This window comes from Lepisma saccharinum, chromosome 1 (genome assembly GCF_977018435.1).
Source record: "Lepisma saccharinum chromosome 1, izLepSacc3.1, whole genome shotgun sequence".
In the NCBI taxonomy this organism is placed as follows: domain Eukaryota; kingdom Metazoa; phylum Arthropoda; class Insecta; order Zygentoma; family Lepismatidae; genus Lepisma; species Lepisma saccharinum.
In genome coordinates, this window is record NC_139229.1 from 6,985,422 (window position 1) to 6,997,914 (window position 12,493).

Consider the following 12,493-nt stretch of genomic DNA (forward strand, 5'->3'; position numbering starts at 1 on the left):
GCATTGCAGTCTGAGAATATAATATTGACAGCGTGAGATAAACAAACGTGCGTAATCTGATTTCCTATCTTTCTCCTGTTACAAGTTGTCCATATCATCATGCTGCAAAGAACTCCTCACATCACCAGAAGCAAATAGAAGCCCCCCCCCCCCCAAAGTTGTGGCGACGCCCATATCACTTTCCTGCCACTTATATTCTGTCCTAACTATCTCTGGAGCAAACGAACGAAAACGTTTCTTTGCGCAAGTAGTGACGAGAGACTGCTCCACCAATGAACATGTGTGAGGGAATGGGATTGCGTGGGGCCTTCGCAGTAGCATGTGCTCTGCCCAGAGATAACTCGGGCAGAGCATAATGTTACGTAGAGGCCGAATTATGGTTAAATTAAACTGGCAAAGGGTTAAAGCACAAAGCAACATCTATGCTCATGCTGGAATTCCAGAACCATTGTTGGGGAGATTTTGAATCCACTCAAAGCGCTTGGCTAGGAGGGGTTTCATATGCGAGCTTACCGTTCCAGTATCCTGCAGTGCTACGTAACACCTGTTCCAATTGAAGTTGGGCCGTGAATAATTATAAGCCACCGCTGCGTCACCGTTGATTGGATATGAATATTTACACATCCCGCCATGTACTGAATTATAATATTCGGATTCTTAGCGACCATATTTGCAACTACAATATGCAGCGTTCGACAGATCAAAATGTTAAAATTTCATAATGTTGTTTACAAGTAAGTACGCCATCTACGAGAGATTTCTGAACTACAGGTCTATTCAACAATGTCGCCCTAGTCGTTTCAACGGTTACACTCTTTATAACTAAAACTGATTCATCTGCGTGATAGATATAATCTGTGATCATTTTCGTGTTTGAAATATTTACTTACTTACTGGTACTGTAAAATTAAAGATTTTTATGATGTATATCTCGATAAAAATTAAGAAATTGTTTTGATCTTTCAAAGATTACTTACAAATTGTAAATTGCTGCAAAGTTATGTAAAATATATAAACTTAGGCTGGTGCAAGGAAATGACGTTCAAACAAGTAGACGAATAGCGGTGTACAGAAGATTCAACAAATGCCTGTCTGCTGCTTTAGACGTTAATTTGAATAGTTAGCACGCATCACGTGACCAAATACCACACACTACACCGCTCCAGAACGTAGTGCAAACAAAAAATACACTACTTGACACCAAATGAACGAAGCAGAAGAGTCGGTGTTGCACGTCGTATACAAATAGATGCGTGAGTGCAGAGAGTCAAAAAGTGCAGCGAACTATACGGGGCTAATGATAAGGCAATTATCGGGCGAGTTCCAGTCCCAGGAGTCCGTATAAGTTGGCACCACTGCCACCAAGCGTCTCGGCTAGGAACTTGACGTCACCTCTCCGAAAAAATATGTCCAATAAAAAGGAATTTATAATTTCACCTCTAAAAAAAAGGGTCTTGTCCAACATGGTTTTATCGCCTTTTAGGCTGTCGTATCCTATTCTCGGCCCCGAGACTAAATCCTATTGACCAGGCATCCCCCCCTTTACTCCTCCCCCAGAGAATTTTAACGAGACGGAAAGGATGAAGATGCCTCTGTGCCGCCATGCAGCTCAAGTGATATATAAAAGGCTCTCCTAAGCGCTTTCAAAACATTGCCATGGCAACGGGAAATCGTTCACTACGGCGGAAGCGGGTCCCGGTGCTAATATGACGTACATGCACGGTTTCCCAACATGTAGAGAGATCCAATGTGGGTCGCACATTAATATCCATTTGCAAGACTTTTTAGTCTCCTTTTTTCCGTCCCTGGACTGTTCATCCTGAGCGCACAGTTCGGCTGTTCGAAAACGAGAATATGGTTTCCCTGATTAACATATACACGCCCTACAAGCACGAGCAAATGAGCGCATTATATCGTTATGTACCAATGGCCCTAATAGATCCACTTGAATATGCACTAAAAGGCTCTGGCGGCTCCGGTACTCTTTTCTACACCCTCGATTTTTCGAACATTTCAAATATTCTCGTTACAAAAATTAGTTCTTCATAATAAACAATGTTTCTAAATAGCGCGGAAAGTAATTTTTTTAGATCTACTTGCTACGAAACTTACGTTTTTTATGAAATTAAAATTCCTTGCGTAACGTCAAAAAGGTTTTTCAGAACTTTATGATGGCGAATGATGCATTCATGTCACAGGCGCAAGTCTGAAGATTTCGGATCATCGATTTATGTCACAGGCGCACGTCTGATTTTTTTCTTTTTCTTCTTATGATTGACTTGTGCAATAGGAACATTTGCGATTGCGATATGTTATTTGTGTGATATATTGGCGGATTGGACATTTCAGACATTGGATTTCATTTATGCGACTTCAGAAATTGGAAATAATATTTTTTTTTGGCAACTGCATGCCGTAAAGGGGAGGGTTGTTTTTTCTAAATGACTTGTGGGATGGGATGATTTGCGACTTCTAATTTTTATGATGGGAAGGGAGTGGAGTTTGGTATTCTGTGGAAAAGGACAACAAGGACTTTCAACGTAGGAGTTACTTCATTTTTAGACTTACAAATTGAACTTCGACCCACAATTCAATACCTGGCCTTGGTAAAAAGAGGTAAGTTACTTTCTTTGGTTTAATTTTAGCCTTCATTTTTTGTATCTTCATGTATCAATGCGGAAAACAGTGAGAAATAGTGTTGGGGGCAGGTGACTTCGGCCAATTTCTAACATGCCTTTAAAAGGGACTCTATAGATAAAGGCGGGGCCGCGGTAGCGTTAGGGGGCGGTAAGTCAATTACCCGAGGGGCGGAGCCCGGAATCGGTGGGAAATTTTGACTCGACAATTTCAAACGACAATATCGCAACTTTAAACGGCTGTACAGTCGTAAATACTTCTTTCCGCGCTCCAATTTTTTTTATTCACAAATAGGATCACATAACCTTCATAATGAAAAAAATAATTTCAAAATTCGAGGGTGTAGAATAGGGTACCCGACCCCTAATGTGCTTGAAAACAGAAGAAAAAAAAATTAGCAATAGAGTTTTTCACTGTGACGTAGCAAGGGCTGTGACTCCCCATTGTCTGTGCCATGTTGCAACGTCCCCCGGTTTCACACCAGTCGTCAGAAAGTTAGTCCGGTACTCCTTTAGTTTATTTATTTATTTAATTGAAACACAACAGGCGCATGCCCAATTACAGTGTTCAATATGGGATGACACCATTACATAAACAAGAACATAACTAAGAAAATTAACAAGAAATATGAATGACGCAATATACATTTTACATTTAAAAACAATTGTGAGAAGAAATTAATTATTAGATTATAGAAGCAAAGGGAACACAGAGACAATACAATAATAAATGAAGCTAAACTGTTGGATATAACCTTACAAGCTGAATGAAACCAAAATTCAATGAACAAAGCAAAACAAAACATACAGAAATTCAGCAAAAAGATCTAATGTTACAATTACATTTAAATAGGTCTACGCTTGGATTATTCTTAGAAACTGAATTAAATAACTTGCACATTCTCCTCATGGGTTCAGCTTCGGTCATTTTGGTTCTTCCAAGGGGGATTTGAAAGAGATCAGTTCTGGGCCTTAACATACAGTTTGGCACATAAAAATTTAAATTCGACAACAGATTAAAAGAATCTATTTTACCATTGATAAGCTTGGAGAGAAAAGTTATTTGACTTGTTTGCCTCCTTTCGTCGAGTGACGGAATATTAAAGATTTCGCGTAATATGTTGCTAGGAGTGAGTTTTGGATATGTACCATCAAGTTTATATATCTGAGAAATTTATTTTGAAGCTTTTCTAATTTTTCGATATCTTTCTTGAATTGCGGGTTCCAAACAAGAGAAGCATATTCGAGTTTAGATCTGACGAGCGTATAATATAGCAAGAGAAATGTTTCCTTTTTTCTAAATTGATGACCCATTCTCATTATAAATCCCAAATTTCTGTGAGCTTCGCTTAAAATGCGGGCAATATGTGATTGGAATGTTAACTTTTTGTCAAAAGTGACCCCTAGGTCGGTAACTATATTCTCACTTTGTACTAACACATTAGAAATAGTGTATGAATGTTGAATAGGGTGTCTGTTGTGGGTGAATGATACAAGTTTACATTTCTTTAGGTTTAGGCTGACTTTATTAATTTCACACCACTGAAGCAAGTTATTCAGCTCTTCATGTAATATTGTACAGTCATCAGCGTTTTCGATATTTTTGTATATTTTAACATCATCAGCAAAGATTAATGTCTCACATTTTGTGAGTAGTTCTGGCAAATCGTTTATAAAAATTAAATATAGCAAGGGACCAAGGTTCGACCCCTGTGGAACTCCCGAACTGGCCACGAATTCGGTTGATCTGCAGCCTTGATACACGACATATTGTCGGCGGTTCTGCAGATAGGAAGAAAGAAGGGTAATAAGTGGAGGAGAAAGGCTATTGTTGGCAAATTTCTGTATTAATATATCGTGGTGAACTGTATCAAATGCCTTTGAAAAGTCTGTATATAAAACGTCAACTTGCCCTTTATTAGCTATACTGGGTGCAATGTAGCTTGTCAGTTCGACAAGATTGGTTACGGTTGAGCGTTTTTGGACAAATCCGTGCTGTTTGGGGGAAAGAATGGGTTTAATATGAAAATATATATGTTTGTATATTATCTGCTCGAAGAGTTTTGCTGGTACTGACAATTTTGCAATAGGCCTGTAGTTACATATGTCAGCCTTATCAGCGGCTTTGGGAATCGGACAGATTTCTGTTGTTTTCCACATTGCTGGAAATCTCGAAGTTCTGACAGCCAAGTTGAAAAGGGTGTGAAGAGGGTACTTAAGAATTTCCGAACATCCTTTAATTACATAAGGGGGGATTGAATCAGGGCCGGCGGATTTCTTAGGTTTCAGTTTTTTAATGGCTTCCTCAATTTCATTTAGTGATATTTCAGAGATATTTAAGATACTAGGAAGTGAGTTCATGTTTACATTAGGATGCGGATCTTTGTATATAGATGGTTCTTTGGAATATACGGATTCAAAATACTTTGCAAAGAGATCTTGGATACTTTCGTTATCGTCAATGGTTTTATCATTATACTTAGTTGGCTGCACGGGTGGATTTTTTCTTTGATTTTTAATGAAGGACCAAAACTGGTTAGTATCGTGAGCAAGATTGATTTCTGAAGTTTCAATATAGTTTTGGTAAGCTTTACTGATCTCCCATTTTAATTTCGTTCTTAAAGTTTTATACTTAGTTTCGTGATGTGTTACATTTCCCATTCTTTGTTTCCATTTTTTGTGGTGACGTGATTTTGCTTTCAGATTTTTAATAATTTCCCGCGTGAACCAACATGGTAAGATTTTTTTACAGAGGAGCGAGAGCGTGGAACACATTCATTAAAAATGCTTTCGATTATTTCATAAAATTTATCAACGGCAATATCTACGTCTTCGCATTCTTTTATTTGGTCCCAGTCAGCTAATTCGAGTTTCCGATACAAATTAATGAAATCTGCTTTCTTGAAATTATATCGTTGGATGTTTGGATTTAAAGATCTTTGTTTAGGCATGGTTTGTGTTAAAGTTATTCCTAGAGCCGGATGGTGTTTATCTTCGCTTACCAGAGGCTCTTGGCGAAATATTTGAGTATTTTGAATATTTGTTAAGACTAGGTCGAGAGTTCTACTATTGGCGTTCTGGATGGAATTTTTGCTTTTCAGGTCGTTGAAATCGAGGAAATATTTCAGTTCCCGACATTGTGCGCCTAACGTGAGCAACTCAGTGTTGGAATTTTTAATTTCAGGGATGTTGAAATCACCTGCAATGACCAACGGGCTACCCAGAGGATAATGTGCAGTTATATGACTAAAGAAGTTCTCGTATACGTCCACGGGAGATGCAGGTTGAATATACACTACACACATGTAACAATCGCGACCAGATTCTGTTTTAAATTTTATAATTAAACTGCCAATGCTTTGTTCGTGTAAAAGAGCATCGACCATTACAGGATTAAATTTTTTCTTTATGGCGATGAGGACACCGCCACCTAGAGTTTTGCCAGTTTCTAACGTGTTGCGATCTGACCTGAAGACGCTATATCTATCGTCGAGTAGTTCGGAATCAGAAACTGAAGAATTTAGCCACGTTTCCGTGCACAACACCACATCGTAATTGTTACTCAATACACTTAAAAAGAACTGTTTGGTTTTTGATCGAACATGAGCATGAGACTCTTTGCAAATCATCAGGGCTTGCTGGGTAGAAAAGAAACACAACACAGTATTCAAAGTTAAACGCAGTTTTATAATCACTTATATTTCCTATCGTATGTGGACTTACAAGCAAGGTACAGATTTGCTTACGTTTCTGCCTGAAGAGGAACAATTGTATAGCATATTAAATCACATCACAATCACTAAACACACTTGCATATAGAATTAACGTTGGACAAGACAAACGTAAATACACGAAAGTTTCTGTACTTAATTATTATTTCCGAGTATAGCCAGAATGAAACGAAAATAATTACCAATTACGCTATTCGGGCATTCCATTAACCGTTACCACGTTTCTGTTGATTTCTCACCTTCACCTGTTTTCTAACTGAGTCTGTCGTCAGGTGAGGAACATTCAGGTGGATTCACTTCCTCTGCTCAGATGAGAAAGTGACGTCAACACGAACAGATTATGACGTATTTCTAAACATATACACAAGTTCCAACCACAACGGTATCAATCTACCTATAGTTGTCTGTGACAGCTTGCACATTATTTGAAGTAACAACCATTTTAAAATCTTAATATCTTACAAATATAAAACCTTAAACGCTCAGGTTCGTTACAATGTCCTCGTGAACTTAACTTGTACAGGATTTGTCACTCGTTCTAGGCGCCTGATGTTCGCTTATAAAAATCAAACTATTGGTCATAATGTTATGAAATTTGCATCAAACATACTTTGGTGTATGAGAAGCATGGTGACGTCATTGGAGATGGCGCCCCAGTCTCTCTAGTCCTTGCGTGGGCATGCGCCTGGGTGATTCTGCTGTTAAGTGCCAATCGTACGGACGTGTGCTTTCAGTCTGAGTTCTCGGCCAGTTGGAGGAACTCCGTAGGATGGCGACACTTGGTTCATGTTTTGTCATAAGAAATTACAATACTACAAGGATGAAGCTCCATTACAGCCTACAATTTGTTTCATATCAATACAGAAGAAGGCAGAAAGACACAAGACTTATAAGCACCCGCCGTATTAAGGTATGAGAGAGAGAGCGTAATAAAAGATGCAAGGAAAGCAAATAATGCACAATTATCTAAATGATGGTAATAATGTTGTTATAGTAACAAGCAATAATAAAACATGTTTTTCAGCGCAGCCCCTAAACATTCTTAAACAACCTTGTTATTTCTTTATAAATTTGCTATACCCTGTCTCAGTTATCTCTGGAGCAAGGCCGCGCATGGCGTCAGAGAAGGGGAGGAAATCGAGTGGGCAGAGCGAAGCAGTACACGCTGCGAAGGCTCCACGCAATCCCATTCCCTCTCACATGCTCATTGGTGGAGCAGTCTCGCGTCACTACTTGCGCAGAGACTCGTTTTCGTTCGTTTGCTCCAGAGATACTGGAACAGGGTATAGTAACCCTGAGTCTCGTGTGGTTGCGTATATACAGGATAAAGTTCCGTTTTTCCGAGGGCTCGTAACGTCGAAAGGAACGAACAAAACAATACCTTGATATTCTCTACACACTATAAAAATATGTCGCCGTTCTTAGTAACACCCTGTATATTATCAGGGAGAGACTGGTTGTGAACGAATTTAGAAGAACGTTGTAAAGAAAATCTGGGGGAGGGGATTCCCCTGCTTCCTCCTTCAAACACTGGATGACGTGGATTACAACGTCATGATGATGATAAATCATGAATGATGAGTCGCTGAAAAGGCTAGTAGTACCTTCACTCATCTCTTCAAAATACAGTTAAATAATTGACATGGTAACTGAAACAAGCTTTAGACTAGATTTCACCTTGTAGGAAGACTTGATGCTGTATTCAGATCTTATCGATTCAACTCTGCCATTTTCTTCAAAGTTTCCGGCAGGGGGAAAGGGGGGCAGCGGGATTCTTCTCTTCGTAATTGTTTGTTCCTGCATTCTTTTTTGCCCCCTCTTTCCACTTACGGACGAGAAAAACAATACAAGATAAAGCTCTTCCGAGAGCAGTCCGAACAAAATATTGACTGAATTCTCGGTAGAAAGAACAAAAACAGCAGCACTCTGGAAGAAATCAGTGGTGCTAACCGTTTATAAAAGTGTCTAGGATGTTAATGTAATATAAACTCTCGAGACTAAAGTTCAGAATCTACCTACAAGTGAAGTGATTCCACATAAAGAATCTTTTTTAAAATATGAAACTTTATAAAGGAAGTTATTTGCCACCACAGATATTATTTAGCGTCGCATTCTCACTTTTATCGCGACGATGAGGATGAGCAACGATAACATGAAATTATAAAGGGATACACACACTAAACACATACGTGCAGGTCTGTACTCAGGCACGTAGCCAGGGTGAGGGCTCGGGGGGGCTGAAGCCCCCTCTGAAATCCTATATATATATGTAATGTAAATGGTGTATAGTGGTAATAAATTTTGCTTCATTAGCAGGATTAAACATCTTGTATAATAAGTTGTAACATACTGAGAAATTGATATTCAGGGCTTCTGCTTCCCCCCACTTTTTCGCCTTTATATTGCAGCTGCTAAGTGATGAGCCCCCTCCGAAATTAAATTCTGGCTACGAGCCTGTCTGGACTCGAAGTTGTTAATTCATTTAGTGTGGGATGTGCAAAATGCGTACGTGTAGAAATGCTTATAGATTATATCATTTAGTCAAATTAGGTATTGTGTTGATGCATAAGTTCGTATCGTTTTGTTTTCACCGCGGCAAGGGTATTTTTATTTCATAGTAACTTGAGATGAACAATTGACATAAATTAATCATTAATATATTTTCCTTCATTATGTATGACTGTCTACCAATGCTTGGGCAGTTTTTCAATTCAACGCCTGAAGAAATCAGCCAAATCGGGGTTAAAAGCGTCGTCTAGCCAAGTTGGAAGAGTATTTTCGTGACCAAAAGAGCTTCCTTGAAGATTGATGGATTGACAGCTGAAAAGGTAGCAATCCGAGGGAGCAAGATCGGGGGAGTAAGGAGGATGTGGAATAACTACCCAACCAAGCTCCTGGATAGCAGCTTTTGTCATGTTAGTGGAGTGTGGGTGTGTATTATCGTGTCGCGGCACTTGATGCTGTCTTACTCTCCTGGATTTGGTTGTTTTAATTTAAAGCGTGCGGTATCGTGAACCTCACCCATGGAATGCAAACCTCGCACGATGGTTGAATGGTCAGAGTTAATCACATTTGCTAATTCTCGAGTCGACTGATGTGGATCCTTGTGCATTAAAGCGTTTAAACTGTCTTCATTAAAGCCCGATGGTCGTCCTGAACGTGGAGAAACGCTTAAGTCAAAAATGCCCTCTTTGTAATGATAAACCCATTTTCTGGCCCTCCTTTTTCCGTTAGAATTCTCCCCAGGCCCGTACCCAGGATTTATTTGAGGGGTGGCCAAGCCCGAAACCTTGGTTATATACAGCGTGAGCATAAAAACACTCCCTGGTTTTGAAAGGGAATAACTTTAATAGCAAAAGTAGTATTCTACAGAAATGTTCACAGTAGTTGTAAAAACTCATAAAGTTTTCGTGGTGTTCATTGGAATTACAAATGCTCAATGTGCGCGCCACCTGTTACGCGGGAAACATCGAGACGATAATCCATCTCCAACCACACCTTCTCAAGCGTATCCGGTGTGATGAAGTTGACAGCTGTGCTGATGCGTTCCTGAAGATGATTCAAGGTTGTGGGTAGTGGAGGTACATGGACCTTTTCCTTCATGAACCCCCAAAGGAAAAAGTCACAAACTGTCATGTCCGGTGATCGTGGGGGCCACTTGCATAGATTTTGATCATTGGGTCCAGCTCGTCCTATCCAACGGTGTGGGAGGTTGTCATTCAGAAAGCTGCGTACAGATTGATGCCAGTGTGTGGGCGCTCCATCTTGTTGTAGAATGTAGTCACCTCTCTCTGCAGCAAGTTGAGGAATTAACCAGTCACGTAGCATTGTTAAGTAGCTTTCACCTGTGATTGTTGGCCCTTCAAAGAAGAACGGACCGTACACTCGACGCTCTGACACTGCACAAAAAACATTCACCTTGGGTGAGTCACGTTCCACATCAAGAGTGGCATGCGGATGCTCGCTTCCCCAGATCCTAACATTATGCCTGTTCACTTTTCCACTCAAGTGGAAGGTCGCCTCATCACTAAAAATGATCTTTGTCAGAAAGGTTTCATCGTCCTCCATTAAAGTGTGGATAGTCTCGCAAAACTCACGTCGCTTTACCTTGTCTTGTGGATATAACTTTTGAACCAATTGCAGCCGGTACGGGTGAAAACGCAAACGCTTCCGTAAAATCTTGCTTACGGTAGTTTGTGGCACCTGCAACTGCCTGCTGGCTTGACGTGTTGATTTTCTGGGGCTGCGTACAAAGGCTTCTCGCACACGCTCCACAATTTCGTCAGAGATGGACGGTCAGCCAGAATGTTCTTTTCTTTGATCACAAATGCATCCTCTCTCAACAAATGTTTTATGCCACTGCAGAATGGATTTGTGTGTAGGTGGATCAACATTAAATTTCCGTTTAAATGCACGCTGCACTCTCACAACACTGCTTGTTTTGGCAAATTCTAACACGCACCAGCTTCTTTGCTGCGGAGTGAACGCCATTTTCGATGTTACTGCCCTCTAGCTACCGAATTCACAACTAGCGATTCTGAAAAGAAAGATATTAAAATATTTTAAGTTAACTGAGCTTTGGATATCAATTTTATCAAAATATTCAAGTAACTATTAATTTTATGACATCTTGAAACCAGGGAGTGTTTTTGTGCTCACGCTGTATATAAAAATTGTCATGAAATATGTCAATTAAATAATTAATTAATATCATTAATTAATTAATTTATATATATTTATTAACATCTGTAAACAAATTAATTTGCTACATTTATAAACTAGCAAATGAATTCCTTGAACGACTGGTTCAAAATGTCAAGAAATTAGAAGATAGGTGAAATGTTTTTTTACTAAGTGTCAGATATTATTTAATTATTATTTTTATTAAGGGACAAAAAATGAGATACTTTAAGAAGACATTAGTTTCCTATTAAATTATCATGTAAGTGCTATGTTTTATTCCCGACGAAAGGAGGTGAGAAATGGAGGAGAAATGACAGGTCGGTCTAATTTCTATGTTCCATAACCTAGGGTGGCAATGACAACCACCTTCCCAGCCACGGCTACATTTCTTACTAGTCCAATTTGATATAATTTTAAAATCTTATCTGACTGTAAGTACGTTTATACCGCATGTTGTTGACAGCCGTAAAGAGAGAGAGAGAGACAAGAGATGTATGCGACATTCACACACACAGGCTGACATCATTCTTTGTTATTCCTTCTTTGTATGTGTTTATGATGTTATTCTTAGTAATGCATGTTTGAAGTCCAAACTAATTGCTTATCTTTGTTGTTATAACACAAACTCTTACCCTCGGAAAATTTTAATGGGGGAAAAATTTTAATAGAACAAGATCGTCATGGAAAATAGAACACCAACGCTATGGAATTATCCTTATAAAGAAGAACATGTCTGAATGTGAATTAACCACAAATAAAGGACATTTTCCCATCAAGACTGCAGTTCGAAAAAAGTCAAAACCGGGAGTAAATATGGTGAACTGCCTCGACCAAATTGGAACATTTAGTAGCTTCGCATTAATGGTTATAAAAATAAAATTACTAAATATTGTAGACTGCAGACTTCTGGAGTCTGCCTCTCTCCAGAGACAGCCCATTAATTTATACTAGAAGGAAATCTAAATTCTTGCAAAATCTTAAAAATTATCCATGTTATTTTTGTAGGTTTGCATCAAAATATTTCATGGCTCGAGGGGGAGGGGGGCATGGCCCCCTTGGCCCTTCCTCTGGGTATGGGCCTGATTCTACCCGTACAAGGGACAAATGTTTCGAGCCGCATTTGCCCCTATATGTTAAACTCGGACAGAAGAAAATGTCGATAATGTTTGGTTTTTTTCCCCACTGGACACTTATAGCTTTAGCACAAAAATAAGTCTTTCTTCAAATCTGTAAAATTCAATGCGTATTCACAAGCACAACAATGCCACTCCAATCCATGAACATTAAACGATAAACTCCTAACACCGCAGTGTTGCCATTCCAAACACAAACGCTACGAACTTATGCATCAATCCAATATGTTAGTTGCATGTTATCATGACGTTAGTGAATTGTTAAATGGTAGGTAACGTGGGGGTATCGAGTATGACTTTCCGGTCTTTT